This window comes from Schistocerca serialis, chromosome 3 (genome assembly GCF_023864345.2).
Source record: "Schistocerca serialis cubense isolate TAMUIC-IGC-003099 chromosome 3, iqSchSeri2.2, whole genome shotgun sequence".
Classification (NCBI taxonomy): Eukaryota; Metazoa; Arthropoda; class Insecta; order Orthoptera; family Acrididae; genus Schistocerca; species Schistocerca serialis.
In genome coordinates, this window is record NC_064640.1 from 949,918,772 (window position 1) to 949,945,467 (window position 26,696).

At 45.7% G+C, this 26,696-nt stretch overlaps 1 pseudogene; it reads right to left on the reverse strand.

Annotated features, from left to right (window-relative positions):
* Nucleotides 1–3,737: 3,737 nt before the first annotated feature.
* On the reverse strand, nt 3,738–3,855 carry LOC126471855 (5S ribosomal RNA; annotated as a pseudogene).
* Between the last annotated feature and the right edge of the window lie 22,841 nt (nt 3,856–26,696).

Consider the following 26,696-nt stretch of genomic DNA (forward strand, 5'->3'; position numbering starts at 1 on the left):
TTAAATTACTTAAGCTGCTTGAGGTGTAAAATGTTTAGAGCCACTCAGCTCAGCATATAAATTAGGGCTTCTGTTTGGGTGGAATTTCACTAGTAATAGTAATAGTATTACTGTAAGAAAAACTGTACCTCTGCAATAGCTGTAATCGGTACTGCAATGTAAAGTAAAAAATTTGTTCAACCAGTACTATTATTTGTAAAACCAAGAACTATGAACAAAAATGTCTCAAACAATAACAAGAACTGTTTACTTAATAGTAGTATTATGTCATGTTTTGTAAAAACTACAATATTTGTAGATGTAAGGCCCTATTACTTCTGTGAATATTTATGTCTGAATAAAAAATTGTTATTCGTTACCATTCTTTGTTGTTATTTCACAAATCCCTACCCTTATAAATGTATGTAAAGGATTTGCAAGATGCACAAGGTACTAGTTTGAAGCATGAGGGAGGTGATATTTAAGATTTAGGAAAGCAAAATATATGTAATGAATGCATGAGATTTCACCTATTGCGCTGGACATACAGGTTTTTGGGAACAGGTGGAGCGTGATTGTGTCAGCTTCCAAAGATATATAGTTATCATATCTAAATAATATCTCCTGTGCTTCAACAAAACCACAGACACAGGATCTCGGTAAAGCTACATACTCTCTAAGTAGAAGCTAGATAGAAAGAAAGAAAAACACAGAAGGTGCGGGTAAAAATTCATTTATTTTCATTAATCCAACTTAAAAGTAGTTTTACATTTTCATAAGCAGACGCAACGTTATTTTCACACATCTTCTTGAGCTGATAGATAGCAGGGCACCCATAGCATTCCAGGTCTTAAATGGATGCAAACTTGAAGATTCTCTGCATGCATGTGATCTCCTCCTCGCCTTTGACGCAGATGATGGTCTCAAGATGATCGAATACTGACGTCATCACTTCTTTATAAGATATACCAGGCTCGTCGCAGTGGAGTCCTTGAAAGAAACGTGTTGACCACTTTGCACTCGACCATGTTTTTGCACAGTTCACATCTCTGAAAGTCCTGGGTGATGTAATTCTAGCTGAGAATGTCTGTTGTATAACAGCATCTTCTGTGTACGCTATGACTGAAACGTCTTTAAATATGAATTGTCTACACTCACCACCAGAAAGACCTGGAATGTTGGCAACGACGTTCACACTGATAGTTGTCACTGAGAAACGCTCTGGGTACGACACAACACTGGGTCATTTATACAGCACTCTCCAGAACACCAGCACGTGGGCAACAGCTAATTACATGGTCATTGGGCATAGAGCATGCGCTGCAGTGTGTTCTGGAAAATTTGATGAGGATTAAAATTCGTACATCTGCTGGTCCTGATTTAATTATCTCATTCTTCTTAGAACAGTCTATTACGATGATCGGTGCCAGCTCCTTGAATCTCCGTGGGCTGAGTAGGCATCCTTCCTCTTCAACACCTTCATAGTAAGAAATACGATAACTTGCACTTATGTCAAATGCTAGACTGTATGCATCCTGATCCCACTGTAGCAGCAAATTGTCATACGAACAGAATGCTGAATTCAAGTACACTCTGTCATTAGCTAAATTGCAGTTGTCAAATACGGTGGAATCATTTGCTAAATTCCCCCTTCCAATTGGTCTGAAGTGCAAGTATGATGTTTCCACCTGCACAAAGGTTATAATATCCGTTGTTTGTCTGTTCGCTGTCGGTAGCACTGGGTACTCGAAAACCTCCCACGAGCAGAAAGTTAATGGCAGATATGTACCGGTATTCAGAACTTATAAAAGCTTCAAACGCTTCTCGTCTTCCAGTGATTTGTGGTATTTTTCTTTTAATTTTACTGATGGTGATTTGATTCTCCTATTGAGCTCCCTGAATGTATGAGCGGCAGTCCATTGCATTCTGTATCACAATAAGTGCCTGTTTAGCATACATAAAAATTCGCTGCATTTTCTCAAAGAACCCCATAAGCATTTTGAGGGGTATAAATGCAACAAATCGGCCGTACTCGTCTGCTATTCTGCCCATAGGCTCGTCTATGAACCATCCTGCATTTTCCAAACCATTCAGATTCAAGGGTGATGATGAGACATATGTTTTTAGGATTGATGCTATGCCAACATTACGTGTACTATCAATCTCTGCCCCAGTAAGTTCATATTGTATTTACTTTTACAGGAATGGCAAAGCATTAGGTTTAAGCTTTGATCCCACTGTGTGACTACCATTCTTTTCCTTAAATGATGCATCCAGATATAGGAAACACCTGCATGAAAGAGTTAAAGCGTCTTGGTGACGGGTGACATTCCTAATTTCATTGTTCTTGTTAAATGTCGTGGAAGCACAAGGTTTACGCGAGAACTATTCCTGGCGTATGCTTCGCTCATCATATTCCACTGGGTGAGATACATTGAGTGACGATGTCATAGCGAGGTTTCAAGCCTACTGATTTAAGAAACTCGTAGTTCGCATGTATTATCACCTTGCGTTTCTGATGCGAAGTGCTGTGAAGTGCACTGTGTGGGTTGGTTATATAACTTACGCCCATCCTGTCTTAGATGTAATCGTATAATGATCTCCTCACCACGAAAGACAACAAGTTGGTTATTCCGGTCCACAATACGCACCCCCATGTAGTCCAATGTCTAAACTGTCACTGGAAGGTATATAGCGTTGGTAGGAGACTCAATAATTTTCCATACTGTCCGAAATGATGGGAGGAATCCGTACGTTGAATAAACCTACCTATCGTTGAGAAATGAGTTCGTTGCAATGTCACACTCAACATGATCTGTACCGACAGAGAAAATATCCACTGTCTAAGCAGATCTGTAAAATTTACTGGGGTCAGTCTTCAAGACTTGTCCCTTTGTGAAACACAGTAGTGGGCCTACTGAACCTTTCTGCTTAAAGTTAGTCGACCATTCACCGACCTCATTTCAGATTTATGTGGACTGGCTTTTGCAAAGGGCTCAATTAATTTTCCAGACTTTTTTAACACTTCGTTTAAATCATCAATATCGTACGTGCCTTCTGCATGTTAGGTTCCGTTGTAATTCTTCTGGGGGATGCAGAGAGCCAGATGATTCGAGATAGTAGACGTTATATATTACTGTTTTTAAATTTATGCTACCCAGTGAGTTCCAGATCCCCTGTTGCATCCAGATGCACAAATCCACATTCTCCTGATTTCCACATTTTCCACATAGTCTTCCGCAATGTATTCCACATAAACACGCCTCGGAATCTCGGAATGTTGAATTTCTTCTCAATAAACTTCCCCACATCTGTATTTGTAAGCGCCCTGTCTGGTAGTACTGCTAGAGGTTGTTTCTTATGTTTATGAAGAGACCTAGTCCTTTCTTGTATGGTTTCAAGTATAGCATTTATATCTTCGTGCCTCCTGCAGTTGCTCCTGGGAATTTTGTGTATTCCTGACAGTCCTCGAAATAGCCTCAGCACCCCCAGCCAGTGAACCCACCACTAAGAGACCGGCTACTCTCGGAATGATCTAAAACAACTAAACTCCTCCCTAACAGGACAGGAAGGCCAAGTGGTACTGTACTGACTAGCCGATATGTCATCCTCAGCTCATAGGCGTCACTGCATGCGGATATGGAAGGGCATGTCGTCAGCACACCACTCTCCCGACCGTATATCAGTTCCCGATACCGGAGCGGCTACTTCTCAACTAGCTCCTCAGTTTGCCTAACAAGGGCTAAGTGCAACCCGCTTGCCAACAGCGCTCGGCAGACCAGATGGTCACCCATCCAAGTGCTAGCCCAGCCCGACAGCGCTTTACTTTGGTGATCTGACGGGAACCGGTGTTACCACTGTGGCAAGGCCGTTAGCACTGCAGGAATGAGGGAGCGAATAATTCCACAGGAGGTTTTTGGTACTGGTGGAACCCTGGGTAATATAACCGATCATTTTTTCCCGCTCCTTTCTGCTGAAGGGCGATTTTAGCTGCTTACAACACTGTGAGGAAACAGTTTTTCATGCAGGCTTTGGTTGTCATCTTCTTCCTTAGCGCTGTATGTGCAGCGCTCAAACACATGCGCGATATCCTTCCCTGTTTTCGCTTTCACAGGTAACGCCCAGGCAAATTTTGAATAAATATCAATGACCATTAATATGTATTTGAATTCGTTACTCACACGTGAATATACGCTCATGTCGACAAGTTCCGCCTGCCACAGATCGTCCAAAACTTTAATCATAACATATCTTCGAGGGTATGTTTTGCGTCCTAGTTTGTCCACTTCTCAAACTACAGTCCCCACACTTATTCGATGATACCTCTGTCTCTAAAGTCATAAATTATTGAAACAACTTCATTCGAATGAGCTATATTGGCAGCAGCAGTAGTGCGACTACATGGGTGCGGCCCCACATGCCATTGTTGCCAAATTTATTCAATATGGCGGCAATGACGTCATCCAAGATGGCGGGTTTTGGCCCGATGTTTGAATTTTGGCGGGAAGATAGGTCAATTGGGCTACCTCCACTAACGTAACCCTCCAGAAAAAAATTGACGGGAAATTTAAATTCCAGCAGGATAATGCGTCACACCACGAAAATGGCGGGAAAATAGACCAACTGGGCTACGTCCCCTAACCTAACCCCCAATCTCCTAGAAAATGGCGGCAAGTTCAAATTCCATTAGAATAATGCAACACACCGCTCTTATCTCTACTAAACGAAGAAATTCGCAGGAATATAGCTCACTTGGCCTACCTCCACTAACCTAAGCAACCCGACCGCCACCTCTTCCTACGAACTGGCAGCAACTTTTAATTTTTGCGGTAAACAAAATTCAATTCCCATATGTCTACTAAGCTAACAAAATGGCGTGGAAGACAAGACAATTTACTAACCTCAGTCGCCAGACTGCCACCACCTCCTAAGGATTCGTCGGAAAAGGACTTGGACATAAGACTTTATTTAAGGTACTTGATTGCATTTCAACTTTAATCATACTAATGATTCAATTTACAATTTCATATAGATATGAAAAGATGTTCAGCTACCTACTTTCAACTACTTTTCAAGGTCCAGACTGCCAACTCTTCCTAGGAACCATAGCACTGGTGTAGCACTTGCCCAAGAAAGGCAAAGGTCCCGAGTTCGAGTGTCGGTCTGGCACACAGTTTTAATCAGCCAGGAAGTTTCATATCAGCGCACACTCCGCTGCAGAGTGAAATTCTCATTCTGGAAACATCCCCCCAGGCTGTGGCTAAGCCATATCCCCGTAATATCCTTTCTTTAAGGAGTGCTAGTTCTGCAAGGTTCGCAGGAGAGCTTCTGTAAAGTTTGGAAGATAGGAGACGAGATACTGGCAGAAGTAAATCTGTGAGAATGGGGCGTGGGTCGTGCTTTGGTAGAGCACTTGCTTGCGAAAGGTAAAGGTGTCGAGTTTGAGTCTCGGTCCAGCACACAGTTTTAATCTGCCAGGAAGTTTCAATTTAAAATGAATCTGACTTGGATGGCTAGCAGCAGATGAGGAAACTTAAAACTATTCTATTCACAAGACGCACATGATGCATAGATATACACTCCTGGAAATTGAAATAAGAACACCGTGAATTCATTGTCCCAGGAAGGGGAAACTTTATTGACACATTCCTGGGATCAGAAACGTCACATGATCACACTGACAGAACCACAGGCACATAGCCACAGGCAACAGAGCATGCACAATGTCGGCACTAGTACAGTGTATATCCACCTTTCGCAGCAATGCAGGCTGCTATTCTCACATGGAGACGATCGTACAGATGCTGGATGTAGTCCTGTGGAACGGCTTGCCATGCCATTTCCACCTGGCGCCTCAGTTGGACCAGCGTTCGTGCTGGACGTGCAGACCGCGTGAGACGACGCTTCATCCAGTCCCAAACATGGGGACAGATCCGGAGATCTTGCTGGCCAGGGTAGTTGACTTACACCTTCTAGAGCACGTTGGGTGGCACGGGATACATGCGGACGTGCATTGTCCTGTTGGAGCAGCAAGTTCCCTTGCCGGTATAGGAATGGTAGAACGATGGGTTCGATGACGGTTTGGATGAACCGTGCACTATTCAGTGTCCCCTCGACGATCACCAGTGGTGTACGGCCAGTGTAGGAGATCGCTCCCCACACCATGATGCCGGGTGTTGGCCCTGTGTGCCTCGGTCATACGCAGTCCTGATTGTGGCGCTCACCTGCACGGCGCCAAACACGCATACGACCATCATTGGCACCAAGGCAGAAGCGACTCTCATCGCTGAAGACGACACGTCTCCATTCGTCCCTCCATTCACGCCTGTCGCGACACCACTGGAGGCGGGCTGCACGATGTTGGGGCGTGAGCGGAAGACGGCCTAACGGTATGCAGGACCGTAGCCCAGCTTCATGGAGACGGTTGCGAATAGTCCTCGCCGATACCCCAGGAGCAACAGTGTCCCTAATTTGCTGGGAAGTGGCGGTGCGGTCCCCTACGGCACTGCGTAGGATCCTACGGTCTTGGCGTGCATCCGTGCGTCGCTGCGGTCCGGTCCCAGGTCGACGGGCACGTGCACCTTCCGCCGACCACTGGCGACAATATCGATGTACTGTGGAGACCTCACGCCCCACGTGTTGAGCAATTCGGCGGTACGTCCACCCGGCCTCACGCATGCCAACTATACGCCCTCGCTCAAAGTCCGTCAACTGCACATACGGTTCACGTCCACGCTGTCGCGGCATGCTACCAGTGTTAAAGACGCCATTCGACGGCCAACACCGCGGTTCCTGGTGTGTCCGCTGTGCCGTGCGTGTGATCATTGCTTGTACAGCCCTCTCGCAGTGTCGGGAGCAAGTATGGTGGGTCTGACACACCGGTGTCAATGTGTTCTTTTTTCCATTTCCTGGAGTGTATATTTACAGGGCACACATACGTTACATGTGAATAAGTAAATATACATATATTTTTCTGTTTATAGTTATTTTAGTAAATATATTTTATTTATGCTTATATATATTCTCTTCTTATCTTTTTCCCACACATGGTCCTGTGGTGTCACCGCCAGACACCACACTTGCTAGGTGGTAGCTTAAATCGGCCGCGGTCCATTTAGTACATGTCGGACCCGCGTGTCGCCACTGTGTAATCGCAGACCTAGCGCCACCACCAAGGCAGGTCTCGTGATACGAGAGAGCACTCGCCCCAGTTGTACGAGAACCTAGCTACCGACCAGATGTACGAAGCCTTTCTCTCTCATTAGCCGAGAGACAGAATAGCCATCAGCTAAGTTAATGGCTACGAACTAGCCAGGCGCCATTAGCCATACAGTGATTGTAATTAAAGTCTCCTGTGTATCGTCAAGATCGATGTACCACAATGATATTAAAGATAAGTATTAATACAGCTACGTACTTTTCTTAATAACATTAATTACGTAGCCTGTTCCAGTACTTCACGCCCGTCTGCGTTAGTCTAGCGTGCATTTTCAGCCATCTCAACTTCACGGTGTCGGCCCAGCTACCGACACAACATTGGCGACGAGATAAAAGAGTTCTTTCTGATTGCTTACATTTAATTGTGTCATGGCTTCGCCACATTCTCCAGATGTACTGTCCGAATTTTATCAGCAGACGCCGGCGTTACTGGATGCCCTTGGACAGCTCGTCCAGGGTCAACGTACCATTCAAACCGATGCGGCCGCCGCCGCTTCTTCGCTACCGCTGCCACTAAACGCTGTTGCACCTCCCTTTCGACCATACGTGGCAGCCGATGAGACCTGGCACGAGTGGTCTCGCCAGTTCAACTTTCATCTAGCAGCCTACAGAATTCAAGGTAATGAGCGGCAGCCGTTTTTACTTTCTTGTGTCGGTGTGTCCACCTACCGTGTGATAGTGAAATTGTTTCCCCGACGAGACGTAGCAACTCTGTCCTACGAGGAAATTTTGTCTGCATTAGATGCCTATTTCAAAGAAACAGTTAATGTGGTTGCAAAACGGTATACGTTCTTTCGTACAAAACGTACGGCCGGTCAAACTAATAGGGAGTGGGTAGCAACATTGCAAGGACTTACTAGGGACTGTGCCTTTGAATGTGACTGTGGTCTTTCTTATTCAGATACCATGGTGCGTGATGCAATTGCACAGAACGTTTCTGATGTTCGCATACGGGAGCAAATTTTGAAACTAGTTAATCCCTCCCTTCAACAAGTGATAGACATATTGGATAGACAGGACACACTTGACTGTGCTCAGGAATCTTTTGAAACTTCGCCAGCCGTGTGTAACATTAACCGGCCCGCTGGACGCGCTGCGCGGCCCGGTAACCGGGCCTTGCGCACGTCGACACAGCGGCCGCCGCGTGCTAAGCCAGGTGTGCCGCGCCAGCACACAAATGCAGTGAAATCATGCCCGCGGTGTGCTACTAGACATTCGCGTGAACATTGCCCGTCACGCCAAGCTATTTGCTTTTTCTGCAATAAGAAAGGACATGTTCAAAGTGTTTGCCAGAAAAAGCTCAGATCAGACAATCACAATCATTCCAGGCCCTTTGCTTCGCGCCGGAATCGAACCAAGGACACTGAGGCTCGTGGACCTTCGCCTATGGACATTCATGTCGTTAATTCCGCTTCGTCCAGTGACACTTTCTCTAACAGTGACTGTGATCGTCCCACAAAAACTGTGCGTCGACGTCGCCGGAAATCACGTCAATTAGCAAGTGATTCTGTACCAGTGTCTGTTCGCATTGCACAAAACAGTCGCTCTTGTCGTCAGCAGAACAATAAACTTTTTGTGGACTTAGACTTTGAAGGCAAAGTGATACCATTCCAGCTCGATACCGGAGCTGCAGTTTCATTGCTCAATCATGACACGTACAAACAACTGGGCAAACCTCCGTTGCGTTCCGCAAATGTTAAGCTAACTACATATTCCGGACAGAAAATTCCTGTGTTAGGACAGTGCAGCCTTCTTGCAACATACAAGGGACAAACAAAACTTGTGTCATTTTACGTTCTTCGTTCTTCTTCTGCAGTGAACTTGTTTGGTCTAGATTTATTTCAGTTGTTTAACATGTCTATTGTAAATCAGGTCCTATCAGTGAATCAGACTGTGCCTACAGACAGTGTTTCTAGTGTATGTGAAGAATTTGCAGACGTTTTTGCACCGGGCTTAGGTTGCGCTAAAAACTATGAAGCACATTTGGAACTGGAAGGAAACGCGCAACCGAAATTTTTCCGAGCGCGCAATGTTCCCCACGCATTGCGTCAGGAGGTCGCAAGAACATTGCACAATGTAGAATCACAAGGTGTGAGTGAATGTGCGCAATGCCTCTTTCATTTCAGCTCCGCTTCATCGCTTACGCCGTAAAGGTGTTCCGTTCTCTGGACGACGGAATGTGAACGCGCCTTTCGCCAGTTGAAATCGGCGTTGCTTTCTAATACTTCCCTTACGCCATTCGATCCCCAGAAACCCCTTTTGTTGATGGTAGATGCATCGGATTTCGGGATCGGTGCTGTGCTTGCGCACAAAGTTGGCTCCCATGATCGCCCTATTGCCTTTGCGTCCAAATTGCTCTCGTCTGCGCAAAGAAATTCTTCACAGATAGAGAAAGAAGCTTTGGCTCTCGTGATTGGTGTTACTAAGTTCCATGATTTCTTGTATGGTCGTCACTTTACCATCATCACAGACCACAAACCTTTGACATCGCTTTTTCATCCGACCAAGCCTGTACCTCCACGTACAGCGCAGAAATTCATTCGCTGGTCTATTTTCCTCTCGCAGTACCGATACGATATCTTGTATCGGTCCACTGCTAAGCACGGAAACGCCGATGCGTTGTCCCGTTTGCCTGTTGCTGAGGATCAAGCATTCGATTCTTCCGAACTTGCTTGCATGTTCATTGATTCGGAAACCGATGAAGTGGTCGAATCGTTTCCGATTGATTTTCGTCGTGTCGCTACAGCCACAGCTGCTGACCCTGTCCTTGCTTCTGTTTTACGTTTTGTTGCTACGCAATGGCCTTTGTCAAAGTCTCGGATCGAGGATCCGTTGGTTCGCCAATTTTTTGCTCACAAGGAGAGACTTTTTGTTCGACGTGGTGTTTTGTTGTTGCGTTCTGATAATGATCAGTCCAGAGTCGTGGTCCCACGTTCGGTACAGTCCTCTGTTTTACGGCTTCTTCACCATGGACATTGGGGTATAGTGCGAACGAAACAACTTGCTCGTCAGCACTGTACTTGGTTCGGAATCGATGCTGCGATTACGAATATGTGTTCTTCGTGCCCGGCGTGTGCCGAAAAACAGTCCGCACCGCCGCGGAAAGTCTTTGCGTGGCCAAAAAGCCACTTCCCCTTGGCAACGCTTGCACATTGATTTTGCTGGTCCATTCTGGAATGCTCGATGGTTGGTTCTGGTCGACGCCTTCAGTAATTTTCCTTTTGTTGTCCGGATGTCTTCCACGACGTCCTCCGCCACCATCCAAGCGTTGTCTGCTATCTTTTGCATTGAAGGTCTTCCGCAGACTATTGTTTCCGACAATGGCCCACAATTCATGTCCGCAGAATTTCAGTCATTCTGCCAGGCCAATGGTATTCAACATCTGACATCCGCGCCGTTTTCGCCTCAGTCCAACGGTGCCGCTGAACGATTGGTCCGGACTTTCAAGTCACAGATGTTGAAATTGAAAGAGTCGCATTCTCGGGAGGACGCATTGTTGCTCTTTTCGTCTTCGTATCGCTCTCAGCCCCGAGATGGTTGCTCGCCGGCTGAGTTGCTCCACGGTCGTCCTCATCGCACTTTGATGTCTTTGCTGCATCCGCCGCATCAGGTTCCTGTGCAGCGGCAGACTCCTGCTTTTGCTCCAGGCGACGTTGTATTTTATCGCAACTATCGAGGTTCACGGCGTTGGCTCGCTGGGCGCATTCTTCGCTGCCTCGGCCGCGCGATGTATTTGGTTTTGGGGGCCTCTGGTGAGGTGCGTCGGCATCTCAATCAGCTGCGCCTCTGTCGTCGCTCGGGTTCTGCCGCTCCCCGTCTGCTTTCAGCGACGGTGCCGTCCGGTCAGCGCCCTGGGGACCCATCTACTGGCTCGCCTCATCCCCAGGTGTTACCGACGATGCCTTCCATTTTGCCCCATGGCGACGCGCCGCCGCCGCCGCAGCAGCAGCAGCCGCCGCCGCCGCCGCTTGTTCTCCCGCCGGCGCCGCCCGCATTAGACGCTTCGCTGCAGCCGCCAAGCGCCTCCCAGGGTCACGCGCCGCCGATCGCTTCCCGTGACCAGCTGTCCTCCGCCATGGACCTCCCACCCGCTCCGGACCACATGACGTCATCGCGCGTCGGCTACCCCGACGCTATGGAGGTTGACCCTTCGGTCCCTCCTGTCTCTTTACGGGCGCATACACCGCATGTTGACGTGCACCCTGGACTAGTTTTTCAGGCGTTTCCTAGCTCCCCTCGGACCGAATGGCCGGGTGCGGGTGGCACAGCCTCGCCTGTTGTTAGGCTCCCCACCTCATCGCATACGTCAACATGTGGTCCTCCCCACGGCGGGCGGAAGCCTTATCACACGACCGTTCGCCGATTTGCGGGGGAGGAATGTGGTGTCACCGCCAGACACCACACTTGCTAGGTGGTAGCTTAAATCGGCCGCGGTCCATTTAGTACATGTCGGACCCGCGTGTCGCCACTGTGTAATCGCAGACCTAGCACCACCACCAAGGCAGGTCTCGTGATACGAGAGAGCACTCGCCCCAGTTGTACGAGAACCTAGCTACCGACCAGATGTACGAAGCCTTTCTCTCTCATTAGCCGAGAGACAGAATAGCCATCAGCTAAGTTAATGGCTACGAACTAGCCAGGCGCCATTAGCCATACAGTGATTGTAATTAAAGTCTCCTGTGTATCGTCAAGATCGATGTACCACAATGATATTAAAGATAAGTATTAATACAGCTACGTACTTTTCTTAATAACATTAATTACGTAGCCTGTTCCAGTACTTCACGCCCGTCTGCGTTAGTCTAGCGTGCATTTTCAGCCATCTCAACTTCACGGTGTCGGCCCAGCTACCGACACAACAGGTCCATGTGTGTATATACAGTGTACATAGTACACATAAATATTTACAAGACACACATACACAAAATTACTTAAACTATGATAAAAGAAGCATACTACTACTCTGCAGAGTCTCCCTCTCTCTCATTCTCTCATTCTCACTCAATTGGAGCCCCCCATCCCTTCTCTCAATGCAAGTCAGGAGTGTGAGTAGGAGGAAGAGTTTCAATCCCGTCATCACAAACGACCCATTTATCGTCATGAGATGACAGGCCTATTTTAAACTGAAGCACAGTGTACACCTTCTGTCCCCTCGGTCGAATACTAGTTTGCCATACCATATGCGTCGGCTGCAGTGCAGCACCGCGAACACCGCTATACGGTCAAAAAAATATTCGTATGTGTGTGAATTCCTAACGGACCAAACTGCTTACGTCATTGGTCCCTAGACTTACACACTACTTAAATTAACTTAAACTAACTTATGCTAAGAACAACACACACACCCATGCCCGAGGGAGTACTCGAACCTCCGGCGGGAGGGGCCGCGGAATCCGTGACATGGCAACTCAAACCGCACGGCCACTTCGTGCGGCGACTATACAGTCACCGGAAATAGTCTTCGACAGAGAGGTCGCTCAATGCCATACGACCCACACCCTTAGCCCGCCTCTGGGTCGCACTTTCCGATGTGCGGTAGGCATACATTTTTTATAACAGACCTACAAACTCCACAATCCCCAATCCATTTGCCTCCTCCCTCATACGGCCGATAACCTTCTTGTACTGTGGAACAATACCATAAGGACTATCGTCATATGGATCACAGTTCTTCAACCAATATATTAAGCTATCTGTGCCCATATAAAGGAATTTAGGATCTGTAAATCGAATGTTTGCAAACTCGTAATGTACAGTTTTGATAATTCTAGTATGTACTTCCCCACATAAATATGTTTCGTAAACTAGTTGCTCTGGACCCGCTTAAAGTTTGGCTGACAATGCATTTTCTTACGCCATAACGCCCATCCCATTCGGGCCAAATGAAAATTTCACGTCGTATCCTCAAATTCTCCATTGCTTTGCCGAAGATTGAATTATTCATTAATTTATAAAAATCTATTTCAACGTCACATATCGCGGACGCTCTCTGTCACGTGTTCAAATCAGTATACTCCTTCAACCAGGAGGATTGTTTGAAGGAGATAATCCAGGTGATTCTAACCAGCTCCGTCCCCAAGCTGAGACACTGCTGGAGATTACGATAATGAATAACATGTCTCCACTTATTCCCCAGCATTGTCACCAGTTTTGGAGTGGATCCTCCTCGCGGAACTAGTTGCTCTGGACAGAATGGCAAATTGATATCCGCACCACGCAAACTAATAGGGTAAATGAGTTCTGCCCCCACCACATACCCTACACCGGAATCAACCGCCATACGCCCATGCTTTTTTCACCTAACCTCTTGCATTCATCTTTGGGCACCCATCGAAACTCACTAATCAGCAGTGAATGCTGCGTGGCGTGCCCGTTTAAGTTATTTGCACCCAAGTAAATTACATATCTTGAATCAAGGGATGCGTTGAACCGGTCCCCAATCCGTGGGTTATTTGCCTTGGCATGCTTATGGACACATTGGCAAAGTCCCCAGTGGATCCCTCGTTCAAAAAAAAGTAGTATGTCGGCATCGGTCAATAATTCGATGCTGCACTTCGTTTTCTTGAGTATCGCGTCCCAAGAAAACGCAGGAGCTGTGTAATAAAAGGCGGGAACCAGAGAATAAGTGACCATGCATAGACTCTCGAATTTCTCGAAAACGTCCCCAAGTAACCACACGTCTGTGTCCATGTAAAACCGTGCGTAGTTTCCTAAATTGGAGATGTTGAATTCCTGCCAGACATTCAAGGCATGCTCATACTCTGCATCCATTATGGCATCGCCTGTAAGTTTGCTGGAGAATGCAGTTATGTCGGGTAGCCTGGTTTCGTTGAGTTTCCCCATACTATCCAAATACTCGTATTCGAAAACCCGCTACTTAGTCACAAGTTGAAACTTTTCCTCATCGGTAAATGCAGCTCAACTGATATGCATATCCTCCTGAGGTAGTTTCAACGAGAGTCTGTAGTGGCGCCTGCATAAAACGTAGTGAATTGAGGGAACGGAGCGTAGTTCTTGTCGTCACTCGTTTGGAGAATGAAACGTGTTTCTCGACGCTCTCAGGTAAGACGCTGATCTGATTTTTCTCCCAACCGGACTCAGCCAAGTGCTCAACTAGGAAGTGAGCGTCATACGCGCTTACATTATGTATGGAAACGAGTATGTGCCTTGGTAACTGGTACCTTAAATTGCACGTGTTGTGAGCTGCACCACAGAGCTTCCCTGTGAGATGACAGTGGTCCCTACGAGGAGTTTCCGCTTTTCTGCCTAATGGCAGTCCACAAACATGACAATCAACCGCGTTATTGAACAAATATTAAAGCTCCTTCGATTTGATCATGGGAACTTTGTTGCTGAAATGCGTATCAACCTCCCATGAATGTTTTTCGGGCTCAGTGATCAGCTAAACCGCAGGATTATCCCCATCATAGTGGTTGAGACTGAAAACACAGGAAGACACAGTTTGGTACCCTGCCACATATGGTGGGTGTTTTTCTGCAAAGGTGCTATATGACGCTGTAGGGCCACCTTCACAACGGGTCACAGGAGCGAGGAGGCATTCAAAGTCGGCGTTCACTTCAAACGGTCATCGCTCCTGGTGGTGAGCATTTTTAAACTTGATGAATTTGTCTTCCTCAGTAGACATAATAACACGTACTGGGTCCTTGGAAGCCCAGTATACTAGATATACTGCTCATAACTTGTCTGAGGAAAAACTCATTCATGCACGTGAAGCTAATATGCTGTTTACCGTCACTCTTACTCAGTTGGGCGGAAAGGAGTTGGGACATGTCTTTGATCCAAACATAAAGATAATTATCACCTTCAGAGAAGAGTAGCATGTTTCCGTGCATCTCATGCTCACCGGCCAAATCTGAGAAATGGAGGGGGCCGGCGACAATATGCTTGTCCTGTTCAGCTGACTTTCTTTTCTTCTCCAGAACATAAACATGAGCGAATATTCCGGTATTCTGAGCCACAAATTTAGGTATGCCCTGGATCTTGACAGGGAACTCGATATCGTCAAAGTTGCAACACCCATGAATATTATCACTTACGTGGTAAGCACCAGGATGCTGAGGATGGCCCCTAAGATTGTAATTTCTCTTGCAAGCTACGCTTGACCGTGCAAAATAAGTTCGATCCTTTCTGTTTTCGACATTAATGCATGACCGCTTGTTAGCTTGATATGGCTACACCCTTCATTTACAGGATCATAGACAAGTGTATGGATGCCCAGGTACAGTATTCGGCTGAACGCCTTAGCTGACCCTCTGCTTCCATCTCGGAAAACCGGCCAGTATAGCACTCAAAGTGGATTTACAAAACCACTCGTCGATTGATGTGCTCTCCGTCATGATACCTTCACCCCAGCCCCCCCCCCCCCCCCCCCCCCCGAAGATATACTTGTTCAATGCCGGAATCAACTTTGGAGGTGTGCGACAGATCGACGCAGAGCACCGCACTGCGTTTAATGACGGAATACCGAGGCTAATTGACTACGTCGAGCAGCTCCTTTTCCACAACAGGAAGGCATGCCTTAGAAAACCAACAGTGTCGCGGTACCCTCCTACCGGAAACTCGATCCTCGTGAACGAGATTCGCTTCTCAAAGGCGTCTGCAATCATCGAGTTTCTAGCTGCGGTATGGCGTCACTGACGTGATGTCCTTCACTGAAAGGACGGGAGAGGGAACTGGCAATAGCCACAGGATCATCTCTGTTACTAATACTCCTACTACTACAACTAGTACTACTACTGCAGGGTGATGTCCATCCAGTCAGTGATGTGATCGGTGAGGTGCTGAGTGATACCTGTTGTGGCAGACATACCTTTCTCGGGCGACGATTCTGACGAGGATGCTGAGGAGGATGAGGTCGCGCTGTCGGGTCAGGCCAGTGGGAGCAGCTTGGCTGTGGTGACTGTTCCTGATGCTGTTGTTGCTGCTCTTTAAGCCTGACCCGGTAACCTGAGGGGTGGTAGCTGGTCGCCCGGTCCACGGACGCCAGAGCGGCGGTGATGGGTATCGGTGGCGAGGGACTCTTGCGCTACGTGTAGCTGTGCCCTTATATGCGTTGCATGCCTTACCGGACACTGCTTTGCCGGGGAAGAAGGTTTAGCCACCACGGTATGCACTCCACGCTGTGCTGCTCCGGTGGAGACGTGTCCGCTGTAAAGAAAGGAAAAAAATTAAGTACAATGCTTGGTGAAAGGAAAGAGAGAAAGAAAGAATACAGACGATCACATGGTTATAAGCGGAATGAGTAATTACCTTTGCAGCAGTGGGTCCATGTCGTAAGCAACTCACCAACGTTGTCGGTTATTTCTACCAACCCTTCAGGGAAGGGTCTGGTCAAGCTGCGTTTGTTCCTCTTCGTCTAGGGTCATTTCTCTGACACAGTCAGGTATTTCATCGTTATCAGAATCGATAAGCTGTTGATCCCTCTCACCTACAACAACAAAAAGTCATAAATATATATATAGGGTGGTCCACTGATCGTGACCGGGCCAAATATCTCACTAAATAAGCGTCAAACGAAAAAACTACAAAGAACGAAACATGTCTAGCTTGAAGGGGGAAACCAGATGGCGCTATGGTTGGCCCTCTAAATGGCGCTGCCATAGGTCAAACGAATATCAACTGCTTTTCTTTAAAATAGAAACCCCCATTTTTAATACATATTCGTGAAGTACGTAAAGAATTATGAATGTTTTAGTTGGACCACTTTTTGCGCTTTGTGATAGACGGCGCTGTAATAGTCACAAACATATGGCTCATAATTTAAGACGAATAGGTGGTAACAGGTAGGTTTTTAAAATTAAAATTCAGAACGTAGGTACGTTTGAACATTTTATTTCGGTTGCTCCAATGTGATACATGTACCTTTGTGAACTTATCATTTCTGAGAACGCATGCTGTTACAGCGTGATTACCTGTAAATACCACATTAATGCAATAAATGCTCAAAACGATGTCCGTCAACCTCAATGCATTTGGCAATACGTATAAAGACATTCCTCTCAGCAGCGAGTAGTTCGCCTTCCGTTATGTTCGCACATGCATTGACAATGCGCTGACGCATGTCGTCAGGCGTTGTCGGTGAATCACGATGGCAAATATCCTTCAACTTTCCCCACAGAAAGAAATCCGGGGACGTCATATCCGGTGAACGTGCCGGCCATGATGTGGTGCTTCGACGACCAATCCACCTGCCATGAAATATGCTATTTATTATGGCTTCAAACGCACGCGAGCTATCTTACGGTCAATCATCACGTTGGAAGTACATCGCCATTCTGTCATGCAGTGAAACATCTTGTAGTAACATCGGTAGAACATTATGTAGGAAATCGGCATGCATTGCACCATTTAGATTGCCATCGATAAAATGGGGGCCAGTTATCCTTCCTCCCATAATGCCGTTCCATATATGAACCCGCCAAGGTCGCTGATGTTCCACTTGTCACAGCCATCGAGGATTTTCCGTGGCCCAGTAGTGCATATTATGCTGGTTTACGTTACCGCTGTTGGTGAATGACGCTTCGTTACTACATAGAACGCGTGCAAAAAATCTGTCACCGTCCCGTAATTTCTCTTGTGTCCAGTGGCAGAACTGTACACGACGTTCAAAGTCGTCACCATGCAAACCCTAGTGCATAGAAACATGGTACGGGTGCAATCGATGTTGATGTAGCATTCTCAACACCGACGTTTTTGAGATTCCAGATTCTCGCACAGTTTGTCTGCGACTGATGTGCGGATTAGCCATGACAGCAGCTAAAACACCTACTTGGGCATCATCATTTGTTGCCGGACGTGGTTGACGTTTCAAATGTGGATGAACATTTCCTGTTCCCTTAAATAACGCAACTAACCGGCGAACGGTCCTGACACTTGGATGATGTAGTCCAGGACACCGAGCAGCATACATAGCACACGCCCGTTGGCCATTTTGATCCCAATAGCCATATATCAACACGATATCGACCTTTTCCGCAATTAGTAAACGGTCCATTTTAACATGGGTAATGTATCACGAAGCAAATACCGTCGACACTGGCGGAATGTTACGTGATACCACGCACTTAAACGTTTGTGACTATTACAGCGCCATCTATCACAAAGCGAAAAAAGTGGTCCAACTAAAACATTCATATTTCTTTACGTACTACACGAATATGTAATAAAAATGTGGGTTCCTATTTTAAAAAATGCAGTTGATATCCGCTTAACCTATGGCAGCGCCATCTAGCGGGCCAACCATCTGGTTTCCCCCTTCAAGCTAGACGAGTTTCGTTCTTTGTAATTTTTTCGTTTGAATCTGATTTTGTGAGATATTTGGCCCGGTCAATATCAATGGACTACCCTATATATATATATATATATATACATATATATATATATATATATATATATATATAGGGTGAGTCACCTAACATTACCGCTGGATATATTTCGTAAACCACATCAAATACTGACGAATCGATTCCACAGACAGAACGTGAGGAGAGGAGCTAGTGTAATTGGTTACTACACACCATAAAAAAATGCACGGAAGTATGTTTTTAACACAAACCTACGTTTTTTAAATGGAAACCCGTTAGTTTTGTTAGCACATCTGAACATATAAACAAATACGTAATCAGTGCCGTTTGTTGCATTGTAAAATGTTAATTACATCCGGAGATATTGTTACCTAAAGTTGACGCTTGAGTACCACTCTTCCGCTGTTCGATAGTGTGTATCGGAGAGCACCGAATTACATAGGGATCCAGTGGGAACGGTGATGGACCTTAGGTACAGAAGATACTGGAACAGCACATTAGGTCCACATGCTAACACCTTTTTATTGGTCTTTTTCACTGACGCACATGTACATTACCATGAGGGGTGAGGTACACGTACACACGTGGTTTCCGTTTTCAATTACGGAGTGGAATAGAGTGTGTCCCGACATGTCAGGCCAATAGATGTTCAATGTGGTGGCCATCATTTGCTGCACACAATTGCAATCTCTGGCGTAATGAATGCCGTACACGCCGCAGTACATCTGGTGTAATTTCGCCGCAGGCTGCCACAATACGTTGTTTCATATCCTCTGGGGTTGTAGGCACATAACGGTACACATTCTCCTTTAACGTACCCCACAGAAAGAAGTCCAGAGGTGTAAGATCAGGAGAACGGGCTGGCCAATTTATGCGTCCTCCACGTCCTATGAAACGCCCGTCGAACATCCTGTCAAGGGTCAGCCTAGTGTTAATTGCGGAATGTGCAGGTGCACCATCATGCTGATACCACATACGTCAACACGTTTCCAGTGGGACATTTTCGAGCAACGTTGGCAGATCATTCTGTAGAAACGCGATGTATGTTGCTGGGCCCCTGCAATGAAGTGACGACCAATGAGGTGGTCGTCAATGATTCCGCGCCATACATTTACAGTCCACGGTCGCTGTCGCTCTACCTGTCTGAGCCAGCGAGGATTGTCCACGGACCAGTAATGCATGTTCCGTAGATTCACTGCCCCGTGGTTTGTGAAACCCACTTCATCGGTAAACAGGTAGAACTGCAACGAATTCTCTGTTAATGCCCATTGACAGAATTACACTCGATGATTAAAGTCATCACATGTAATTGCTGATGTAGCGACACATGAAACGGGTGAAAGCGGTGACGATGCAGTATGCGCATGACACTACTTTGACTCAGTCCACCGGCTCTCGCAATGTCCCGTGTACTCATGTGTGGGTTCATGGCAACAGCAGCTAACATACCAACTGCACCCGCTTCTCCTGTGACGGGCCTGTTACGGACCCGTTTGCGTGCTACGACCATACCTGTTGCATACAGTTGGCGGTAGATGTTTTGCAATGTGCGGCACGTTGGATGCTCTCTGTCCGGGTACCGTTCTGCATACACCCTGCAGGCTTCAGCTGCATTTCGTCGACACTCGCCATAGATGAGTATCATCTCCGCCTTTTCAAAGTTCGAATACACCATGGTCACAGTTCCTACAACACTACACTATCACAGACGTCTGATAACACGGTGTACTACAGTTGGTCTGCGAGCGGAGACGAATGCAGACTAACAATAGCAGCAAGCGCTACATGCGGACACTGCGACAGCTGGACCAAACCACAACAGTGCACTACAGTCACACTCGTAAACACGGTCGTCATCGTAAATATGTCCCTGCAGATGCTGCTCGCCGACCGTGGCCCGTGTTTGTTACAACACGCAACTGAACGTCGGAGGTTTCAAGCGTCAACTTTAGGTTACCATATCTCCGGATGTAATTAACATTTTACAATGCAACAAACGGCCCTGATTACCTATTTGTTTATATGTTCAGATGTGCTAACAAAACTAACGTGGTTCCATTTAAAAAAACGTAGGTTTGTGTTAAAAAACATACTTCCGTGCATTTTTGTATGGTTTGTATTAAACAATTACACTAGCTCCTCTCTTCACGTTCTGTCTGTGGAATCGATTCGTCAGTATTTGATGTGGTTTACGAAATATATCCACCGGTAATATTAGGTGACTCACCCTGTATATATATATATATATATATATATATATATATATATATATATATATATATATATATATATACTTCTTAAAAAAAACTATCCTGTTACGGACACATACACAAAAAATTAGAATTCTTTTCACACTTACAGCGCTGCTCTGCCGTATTATTAGGCGCTGGAGAGTTGCAAATACGAAACTGCCTTCAGCTGCCTAGCTATGCCCTCTAGCACTTCTAGGACTGTCGCTGTAACAAGACGAAACCTAGGTATATATGTATATACATATATATATATATATATATATATATATATTTATTTATTTATAACTACTGCTACTACTACTACTACTACTACTACTACTAATACTACTGGAACATTGATATTTCCCTCTTTTTCTACAAACTTATGCGATTGTTGGCGCGTTGTATTCGTTGCTGCTGGAGGCGGTTCCACATTGGGTAGCTGATGTATTTCTCCAGCCACCAGCAGTGCCTCCAAATCCTCCTGGATTTCCAGAATGTGAACCATATATATCAAGCTCAAGAAATAAACCATAGATACAAAAAAAAAATTACGCTACCACTATTAAGACAAAAATTTCTTTTTTATATACTCACGCGGCGTTTGTAGGCACTGGCTTTCCACATGAGGAGGAGTTTGCTGCGGGCCAGCCTCTTCCTAATCCGCCTCACGTCTACTCTCACAATCCAAAATAAAGTCCTGGATTTGTGCTGTAAAAAAAAAAAGTATGTTACCAATTTGAATTCATTTTCTAACACACCACTTTTTTCTCGATTTAAACACCGTAACCATAAACATAAATTATTCACTTACGTGGTACTTCACATCCTTATTCTTTTTCTTCAGCCATTATACAACGTTTGGTACTGCCACTGACGCTGGTGGTGGTGCTGCTGCTGCGCTTCATGAGTGATTGATGAGGCTGGCAGACAGACACACGCAGACACACGGCTATACAGACGAATTGACAATGGCTGAACGAGACCGGGAGTGGGGAGCGACGGTTTATATAGACTCTGCAATTTTGTGGGAACCAATAAGGAAGAGCGGTTGATGAGAAGTTCTGAACAGTACTTTTAATAGCCAATCGGTGTGTGGCATCCTACGCCACCTGCAGATGTAAAGTTTGGAAGATAGGAGACAATATATTGGCGGAAGTAAAGCTGTGAGGATGGTAAGTTAGTCGTGCATGGGTAGCTCAACGTCTGGCTTTAGCTGTCGCGCGGTCGCACGCTCCTCAAGTTTGCTCCGTGAACATTCAGTGTTTACGCCAATGTTTTCGTGTTTCGTGGTTGTTTATTGGCGTTTTGCACGTGAATGAAGTGTTATAAATTGAGCTATTGGTCTTCGTTCGTTTCGTCTTTCTACGTAGTGCCGATGGGATTTCGGCGTTGTCCGAAATTTCTTCGCTGCAGAACAACATGGCAAACTCCGTCAGAAAAAACACCGTGGTTTTCACCTTCGACAAGTACACCCGTCGATTACAGCCCTCTGAACTTGAAATACACTACTGGATTACCCAGGTAATTGGCCTTTATTCTGAATTGGTTCATACTATGCAGCTAGACTCTGATGAATACTGCATTTTTGTAAAATTTAACGATCCCGTGAGTGTAGACCGCTTTCTGGAAAAATTTGGTTATGAAACGGTATTTATACACCGTGATTGTACTAAAAGTACTGCAAAACTCAGGAATTCCGAGTCTGTAATTAGAAATGTTAGGGTTTTGAATATTCCCATAGAAGTAGACAACTCGAAAATTAAAGATGTCCTTTCAAAGTATGGGGTTGTCAGGCAAATAGTCAACGAAAGGTGGACTTCGCATTTTAAGCTGCAGTGATTTAACGGCATTCGCTCGGTGGAGCTGGAAGTGAAGACAAACATTCCCTCCCACATCTTTGTTGACGGGCACAAGGCGCATGTTATTTACTCAGGGCAAACCCCTATATATCATGTATGTAAAGAGTCTGGTCACCTCCGTGAGGACTGCCCTCGCAGTGTTTTTGTGCTAAAAAATAACCTTACGCAACGTCGGAAATTAACGCTCAACGATTTGTTGCCAGCCAGTAATACAACAGAGCCGGCGGCTGTCGTGGATCCTGTTACTACTTCTGAAAATGTTGCACTTAATGTTAATGAATTTCCGTCTTTAAAACCTGCATTAACTGCTGAAATTCCGTCCCGTGACAGCGAGATTCCCACTAAAAAGCGTCCTCTAGAGGACACTGAAAAAAATGTTGATGAGGACTCTTCCTGTGAAACACCCGTTGCCAGGAAGCCGAAGCCCAGTCCTGAAGATCTGTTGCAAGTGGAAAAAGGAGATGAAATGCAGGTCGATGTGGCTCCCACTTCCGCACAATGAATTATACCACCACGAACAGATAGTGACGCAGCTGGTAGTGACCTTTCACAGAAATGTGCCCCTGAGCCTGTGGTCACAGCTGCAATAACCGCATCAAGTGCACAGCCCATACAGTGCGAACAGTACGAGGCAGTACCAAGTAAAAAACCTGCTGACACCGAAGCGCAACACCGCGCCGAAGGAGGAAATAAGCAAGCATCACCGCCTCGCCAGCAAGACAACACAACAGACAACACGCCGGAGCCAAATATTGACGACTCGCAAGCCACCGCCGTTGAGCCAGACGGCCACCGTCGGAGGCTGCGACCGAAAAGCTGTCACGCGTCATCAAGCGAAAACCACAGCAGAGAAGAAATACATCAAGAAACAGAATATTAAATATGAAGTCATCAGGGCCAACACTGGCGGGGAGACAGAGAAAGACAACAGTGACTTACAGCAATGCATTGTCAGGATTTCAGGATAATTTTATTTTCAAGGACTTTGTTTAAAAGCAGTAAAACTATTTCTGGGAATTAGTACATGTAATGGGCACACAGCTTGTACAGATCGTGACTTGTAGAGAAGCACGTTGCTGCTATAATGATACCGATCCTTATCCCAAATAGCTTCTTCTGGTATGTTTGTGATGCAAGTTTATAGCATTACTACTATTAACGTTAATAAAATACAGTCACCCTTGAAATTGGCAGCACTAAAAGAATTCTTGTACCAGTCTGGGACAGATATCGCGTTGCTACAAGAAGTTGCGATAACGGAATTTCGGATTCCAGGGTTTTTTGAAATTGTTAATGTTTCTACGGAAGCCAATATCGGTACAGCCATTCCTATAAGGGAAGGCATTCCGGTGACTGAAATCAAACGATTAGAATCAGGAAGAGCCGTAGGCATAAAAATTTTCGATGGGACCGTGCTTAACCTTTACGCCCCATCAGGAAATTCCCATAAATTGGATGGTGCGAAGTTTTTTCAAGATGAACTAATTTATTCATTGAGGAAAAATCCGTGTTCTCTTATACTAGGTGGAGTTTTTAACTGTGTTTTAAACCAGAAAGATCAACAACCCAATTTCAACTACTCGCCACAGTTAAAAAAATAAGTAAGTGATCTACAACTTACGGATGTGTGGGAACTTCAGCACCCGACGTCAGTCGAGTTCACGTATATAACCAGCTACTTCCACATCAGACTAGATAGAATTTACGTGTCACCAAATTTGCAAAATTTTATATTTTTGAAACTGTTCCCGTGTATTTTAGCGATCACAGTACACTTTTAAAAAAATGGTACAAATGGCTCTGAGAACTATGGGACTTAACATCTGAGGTCATCAGTCCCCTAGAACTTAGAACTACTTAAACCTAACTAACCTAAGGACATCACACACATCCATGCCCGAGGCAGGATTCGAACCTGCGACCGTCGCGGTCGCGCGGTTCCAGACTGAAGCGCCTAGAACCGCTCGGCCAAACCGGCCGGCCCTACACTTTTAACTTGCTTTAATTTAAGTGTACAGCCAACCCGTCGATTCAGAGGCCAATGGAATTTGAATATCTCTGTTTTAACTGACGAAGAACCGGAACAGTAAATAAGAGTAGCGTGGACTATGTGCCTCCGCACAGCAGACAAGCATCCAACAGTCATTGACTGGTGGACTAGGAGGGCTAAACCAAGGCTGCGGAAAGTTGCCATGCAGTATAGTGTAGCGAGGCGCAGGGAGTTGAGGAATACACTGGAGCTTTATTATAAAGTTTTAAGAGACTTATATCAACAGGCACATGATGACGTAATTCGTTTCAATGATATCAAAAAAATAAAAACCAACTTATTAAGCATTAAACAGCAACAGATGGGGGGACTAAAAATTAAATCGAAAGCCACATCAGTAGTAGCAGATGAAACAGCTTCTCTGTATCACTTGGTGCGGCATGCTAAAAACAGACGTCAAACTTTTATTGATGAAGTCCAGACGCATACTGGTATAAGGCTCACAAGCCAGAAAGAAATACTGACCGAAGTCCACAGGTACTGTGACAACTTATATGCCCCTACCACAGTGGACGATGCAGCTCTCGAGGACTTTCTCACTATTTTAGGTCCACAATTGTCGGAAACAGAAAACGCTGACGTCTTGTCACCTATTACTAAAGACGAAGTGCATGAGGCAGTGCGTAACTCACCTCTCAAAAAATCTACGAGACTTGATGGCCTCCCTGTGGAATTTTATGAACGCTACTGGTCTGTAATTGGAGACAAGATCACTTCCATGGCGAATGAGGTCCTGAACGGAAAAGCGGTCGCTGCAGAGTTTAAGGGAAGTAAAATAGTACTGATTCCTAAGAGTAAAGGCAAAACCAACTTAAACAATTTTCGGCCTCTTTCGCTACTAAATTCTGATTACAAAATAATTTCGCGTATTATCAACAAAAGACTCTCTGCCTTTTCCAACTAAATATTGAGTCATCATCAATCTTGTTCTCCAACCAGAACGATATTCGAAAGTCTATCTGCATACAGAGACGTCATTGCAAATACCTCAGTGACAAGTATGAAATGTGCTTTAATCTTTACAGATTTTAACAAAGCTTTTGACCGCGTCCGTTATACATACCTCTTTGCGACGCTGTCAAGAATGGCTTTCCACCCTCAGATTGTCAACATGCTAAGATGGTTCAAATGGCTCGGAGCACTATGGGACTTATCAGCTATGGTCATCAGTCCCCTAGAACTTAGAACTACTTAAACCTAACTAACCTAAGGACAGCACACAACACCCAGTCATCACGAGGCAGAGAAAATCCCTGACTCCGCCGGGACAACATGCTAAGAAATATTGCAACAGGTATAAATGAAAAAATAGCAATCAATGGCCAAACATCTAAACCAATACAGATAAGGCGAGGGGTTCCACAGGGCAGTCCCTTATCTATGTTTTTATTTTCCGTATCTTTAGAGCCCTTTCTCCGCACTGTCCACGCAAGATTAACAGCCATAACATTGAGTGGTGAGAAAACTGTCATACGAGCTTATGCTGATGACGTGGGTGTTGTAATAAGGGATAAGGAGGAGACAGTTACACTGGAAAGAGAAATCCAAAAGTATTATCTAGCGTCGGGAGCGACGACAAATAAAAACAAAAGTAAAATATTGAATCTGCGGGGCCTAGATCACCTCCGACTGGCATGGGCGAAACAAGACAGCCGGTCGGGGTGGCCGAGCGGTTCTAGGCGTTACAGTCTGGAACCATGCGACCACTACGGTCGCAGGTTCGAATCCTGCCTCGGGCATGGATGTGTGTGATGTCCTTAGGTTAGTTAGGTTTAAGTAGTTCTAAGTTCTAGGGGACTGATGACTTCAGAAGTTAAGTCCCGTAGTGCTCAAAGCCGAGCCAAAACAAGACAACAAATATAAAACTTTGGGAATAACCTTAACGGCATGTCGGATGAGGATGGCTGCTTTCAACTGGACGGAAACTAGGAGGAAAGTTCATGGTGCTGTAATGAAGAACATCCATGGCCCAGGTGCAAAAATTCAGAGTCATCAACTCCTGCATTTTGTCTAAAGCGTATTTCATTGCGCA